Raw genomic sequence first — 6094 nt, 5'->3', positions numbered from 1 at the left:
TTGACTAAGTAAAATACATTCAAATACCCGACGAAAAAATAAGTTAACATGATTCATAATGTGTACTGATTTACGTCAGCAAAACACGCGTTGTTCAGGTATTGCCGACGGTAAAAAGTTATGAGGTATCAATACTGTAACGATCATATCTAACTATTAGAGTAAGTTAGATATTTGAAAGCGTTGAAGTCTCAATAAATGCAACATACGACATCTTTTGGTACTGTGATGTCAATGACAATACAAATTGTTTAATAGCACAAATGCAACAATATTATATTCGTTCAATTAGAATATCTTGTTCAAATCTTACTGCTCAGGAGTAAGTTATCGTAAGACAGGTATATGCCTCCATACTGTTTTTGGTCAAAATGCAAGTATGTATTATAAACTTTAAATATATATATATACATGTATTATATTTTAAAACAGTCGACTGAAATCATCTACTAAGTATCGCGCGCTGCATTAAAACTATTGTTAAATATATTATGCCCGATATTGCAAACTGGTTAATAGGCACTTCTCAACGGAGTGGTTTACGCCTGAGACTACCTTTAATTCCTATTCTTAACGTGTATATCGATCCGATTCGGTATAAATACTAAAGTAGGTCACAATCGTGCGACAAAGCATATCACGTGGTACTCATGCAAGTGTGTAAACGCTCGATATAATGAGCGCATTCGGCATACATACCCGTGTAAAATCGTTTTGCTTACCCTATGTAACCCGAGTAACTCGGGTAACGGATTTAGTCCGAACGCTTATGGCTGACAAAACACGAAGAAAGAAAGGTTTAATAACGTTAGCAATTAAAAAACTCATGGACGCTAACCGCACCAGATCATTGTTCATTCTCATGACTCAAAATGACTTTGTAACTACAAGACTTTTACGGCGCGACAGTGTACCTCGCATAAGATTGTATGCAGAATCGATAGTGCCAAGATACAGTTTGAGCGACTTCAAAAGTCACTTTCGCCTAGAAAGAAGCTCATTTGAAATCATATGTGGTGTCATTGGCAGTCATTTGAAACGACGCAAAGGAAACATACCACTGGCTTTGGAGAAACAACTGTTGATTTTCCTATGGTTTATGGGTACTTATTTTTACTAAATCTTCATAGATTAAAACAGTACTACTTTGCCTATATGTATATACAGTAAACATGTAGATCTATTAGAGCTATAGTTATACTGCATTTCATGAACAAACGAACAGACTCATCTGATTGGTGAAAAACATACCTCTTTATGACTTTTGGCGTCATGATTTCTGCAAGTGTAATCATATACTTACTACCGCGCAGTAATATGTATTGCACAAATTACTTCATACAATATTTTGTGCATGTGTTTCATAGTATCACTCATTGATTGTTGGAAAAGTGTATCAGAAAATTTAGTCATGGCACCCAGGGACCTATACGTATAGGTCCCTGTGGCACCGTTTCTAAACACTGTCAAAATATTGAATAAGCTTTATTTATATCCATTTTTTTATTTTCAGGAACACACGACAGTTTTCGGTCACTGGCAGACAGATTTGGGATATCAACATCTACCGCACACATTTGCTGTTGGAAAATTGCACGTATAATAAGTATGCATCTAGTGAGACTATTTATAAAGTGGCCAAGGAATGAAGCACTTGACTCTGTAACTCAGTGATTTTCGGAAAAGAGCAAGCTTCCAGGCATTGTTGGCGCGATAGATGCGTCTCATGTACGCATAACGGCTCCTCAGATACATCAAGAATCCTATTACAACAGGAAAAAAATTCACTCAGTTATTCTCCAGGCTGTTAGTGATCATCGTCTTTTGTTTCTTGATATATTTGTTGGCTGGCCTGGCAGCAGTCACGATGCACGAGTTTTCAAAAACTCACCACTCTTTTTAGATAGTGCTGAAAAGGTTATAGCCAAGAACAAGTATATACTTGGAGATGCTGCATATCCACTACTACCTTGGCTGATGACACCATTCAAAGATTACGGAACTCTGTCAAGGGAAAAGCAAAATTATAACAAGCAGCACAGCAGAGCAAGACAGGTTGTAGAACGTGCTTTCGGCCAACTGAAGGGGAGGTTTAGACGATTAACATTCTTTTATGTACACAAAATTGAGTTTTTAACTTACTGTATAGTAGCTGCGTGTGTTCTCCATAATATCTGTCTTATAAATGACGATGAAATCACTGATTTTTGTGCAGAACCTGATATTAATGTGTATGATGAACTAAATGAAAACAGAGAGAGTGGAATCCAATTTAGAGATGAACTTGTACGACATCTGTCTCAGTGAAAGTTTAACATTGTACTTTATTTGTACTGTTGCATGTTGGAAATGATTTTATTATCAGATGCATTGCTTTGAGCTTATGTCATAATAAGTTCAGATTGAGATGCAAATTAAGGTACCAGTTGGTTTTACCTTACATTTCACTATATGTCCTAATTTACAGCAATACACCTGGTTACAGTTATGTTGTATTTGCATGTATGTTCATGTGTCATATTCTAACGTTATCGTCACATATAAAGCATAGTATTTACTGATGTTCTTAATTTATGTTTGATAGATTTCCTTCTTGAATACATCTTTTCCAGGAAACATAGTAATATTATACTCAAATTTCATATGTAAGAATTACGTTTTAATATATAGTCTTAATATACGCCTAATGTAAGTTTTCAACTGATAAGTTAACATTCCAGTGGTCGGATAACTAACCAGCATTCCTGGAGTTCAATGAGTACTGACATTTTTTTTCTAAAATTTCTTAGGTGGAAGTTTAATATCCATTAAGACACTGACCTTGATTAAACAACCACAGATAAATTTTGCCTGCCACCCTGTGGTTCAAACCAGCAACGACTGGAATGACAGTCTGATGTCTTACCAACTGAGCTATCTAGGCAAGCTTGGAACAGACATGTATTAAGACACTACTAATTTTCGCTGCCGGAACATATGATTCTGGGAACCTTCAATCCACAACACAAAGAATGTTGATTGAGTTGAAACATAATTTATTAACAAATTATAGAAATTTAAAATAAATTATCATAGTAACAATGTACTCCTTGTACTCTTAGGGAATTGACTAGATTAAACAAAACTAGGAATAAGTCCACAGGACATTAAATTAATGCCACCCCCCCCCCCCCCCATCTTTCACCTGCTTGTCTTTTTCCCCATTTCTGTTATAAAAACACATAAGGTTGAAGTTTAAACCTACGGGAATGAACAATTTTGACAAACACATTTAACAAGAAACCTTCGGGGACTGGTGATGCTCCCCAAAGTTTTTTTTTGTCACAATATTGCACTATATATTCAGATAAAAGGAAACATCTTGAGGGGCATAACTTTAGACAAAATAATACGATGGATGGTTTAGCAACTTAAAAATTTCAAAGGGCCATAACTCTCTAAACAAATCATCTAACCAGAACCCACAAATAACATGCGCATCTCCTCAAGGTAGTTAAGCTTCCCATAAAGCTTCATTGTATTCCAGTCAGTAGTTGGGGAGAAATAGCCAGGACAAGAATTGCACTATATGTACAGTTTATAGAAAATTTCAAAGGGCCATAACTCTGTGAAAAATCATCCGACCAGAACCCGCTGAAAATATGCACATCTCCTCTTGGTAGTGAAGCTTCCCATAAAGTTTCATTGAATTCCGGTCATCAGTTGCTGAGAAATAGCCCGGACAAGAATTGCACTATATGTACAGTTAATGGAAAATTTCAAAGGGCCATAACTCTGTGAAAAATCATCCGACCAGAACCCACTGATAATGTGCACATCTCCTCTTGGTAGTGAAGCTTCCCATAAAGTTTTATTGAAATCCGTTATTAGTTGCTGAGAAATAGCCCGGACAAAAATTGTGCACGGACGCACGGACAGACGAAGCGGCGACTATATGATCCCCCCAAAAAAATTTGGGGGGAGCATAAAAATGAAATAAAATACAAAAATTGTCAAACAAATGGCTGGTGAAAAGCAATAGTGAAGTAAACCACATTTTCACAAAAATGAGTTATTGATTTCTTACAGAATTCAAAATTGGAAAATTATGATTAATTTTTAAGAATCTAGGTGTTAAAATTTTGAAATTGTAAATTAGGATTTCATTGAATAGATATAGAAAAATAGGTATACTGCATTTGAGCCATATTTCAGCCCCAAAATGAAGGTAGGAAAATTCCTTTAGTTTCATTGTATGTCAAAGGCACCCAAAAATTCAATAATTTTGAGTATACTTTTCTGTAAAATATTTAGGGAAATTATATTTATGCAATCTGTTTTAGTACACTACTAGATTGTGCAATTCTACATGAAAGTAATTTTTAATTAATTAGCCTCAATCAATGTTCCATCATTTAATACCCTTAGTCATAATTTTACACGTAATCATACTGTGAGGGCATTATGACAATATATCACTATGTCAAATATTATGCATGTAATGCTTTCTTGTTAAAATTGTGATAAGTTTGGAAATAAATTTATACAGCATAGAATTATAGTTTATATACAACAGCTCCCGCGGGAACCAATGCTTGTCTGTTAATCAGAGTCAAAGGAGTCAAGGTTGAAATCAGAGGTCAAGGTAAAAAATTCAGCTCTGGATAGGCATTGTTGCAAGAAGAAAAATATTTGTGAATTTGTTGAACATATGCAAATAACAAAGAAGTAATGACTCACATCAAAGTTTTTGCACGACGACTACGCTAATAACCCTTTGTATTGAGAAACATTTGCAATGTGGGTTGGTTGACTATGACATATTTATCTACGAATTAGAAATAAAAGAATGTCATAAAGAACTATCCCAGGAATTTATGTTTTTATTAAAAAAACAAGAGATGTGTTTGTCAGAAACACAATGCCCCCTAATGCACCGCTTTTGTTTTTGACCTTTGACCTTGAAGGATGACCTTGCCCTATCACCACTCAAAATGTGCGGCTCCATGAGATACACATGCATGCCAAATATCAAGTTGCTATGTTCAATATTTCAAAAGTTATTGCAAAACTTTACTATATTAGAGTTTTAAATTTTTGACCTTTGACCTTGAAGGATGACCTTGACCTTTCACCACTCAAAATGTGCAGCTACATGAGATACACATGCATGCCAAATATCAAGTTGCTATGTTCAATATTTCAAAAGTTATTGCAAAACTTTACTGTAAGGTTAGTTTTGGGACAGAATGACAGACAGACAGGCCAAAAACAATATACCCCCGATCTATCGATCCGGGGACATAAAGAAATTAAACTAATAAACATTCGTCTATGAAAGCCTACAATTGACTATTAACAAAATTACGATATATGACACCAATGTTTAATAAGTTGAAGGCACACTTAAACACTTCGATTCCATTTTTCTAAAAATGACGATCGTGTGAGTTAGTTCACTATAATGCTTTTAACCCTCAAAATAGCCTTACTAGCATGAAAAAACATAGTAATTAAAATTAACTCTTCAAATTAAAATTAATCAACAAAATTAAACAGTTTTTCTAATTCTTTAAAACAATACATCTTTAGTTCAGATAAGTTTACAACTTATCAATAAGTTTTTTTCATCAGCTCATTTTGCTCATTATTCATTTTCTTAAGTGCAGAGAGCAACCTCTGATCTCTTTCTTCCATCAATTCCTTCAACTCATTTATCATGCTTCTCCTGCAATAACGCTTGGGTTCAGACACTGGTGTAGAACTACTAGAAGCAGTTACACTCTCATCATATTTAAATGAGCATTTACCACTTCCTGACTTTTTGCTTTTATCAAGATATGCTTTGTATGATCGTTTCATATATTTGTACCTGTCTATGCACTGAGTTACAGTGACATTGAAACCATGTCTTATGAGAACATCTGCAATGCAAGATCACACCTTATTTTTGTTTTTTGCAGTTTTCAGTTTTTCCATGTTCTCTGCAGTCGTGTCAAGTAGTAGTTTAGTCTCGGCCTCATTCCATTCATGACGTTCTCCATTGTTGGAATCTAAAACAGTAAATTAACTTTATTTGTGGGATATAATAAACAAGAGACGTGTTTGTCAGAAA

General features: G+C 34.8%; 1 long non-coding RNA gene across 1 annotated transcript; it reads right to left on the bottom strand.

The window, feature by feature from the left end:
- Window positions 1-3018: 3018 nt before the first annotated feature.
- LOC127853430 (uncharacterized) lies at window positions 3019-5525 on the bottom strand. Its single transcript, XR_008036602.1, has 2 exons — window positions 5108-5525; window positions 3019-4958 (listed from the first exon to the last, which is right to left on the bottom strand). It is a non-coding gene; the product is annotated as an uncharacterized LOC127853430 (long non-coding RNA).
- Between the last annotated feature and the right edge of the window lie 569 nt (window positions 5526-6094).

Source organism: Dreissena polymorpha, chromosome 12 (genome assembly GCF_020536995.1).
Source record: "Dreissena polymorpha isolate Duluth1 chromosome 12, UMN_Dpol_1.0, whole genome shotgun sequence".
NCBI classification, from domain to species: Eukaryota; Metazoa; Mollusca; class Bivalvia; order Myida; family Dreissenidae; genus Dreissena; species Dreissena polymorpha.
This window is presented reverse-complemented; position numbering and strand designations above follow the sequence as displayed.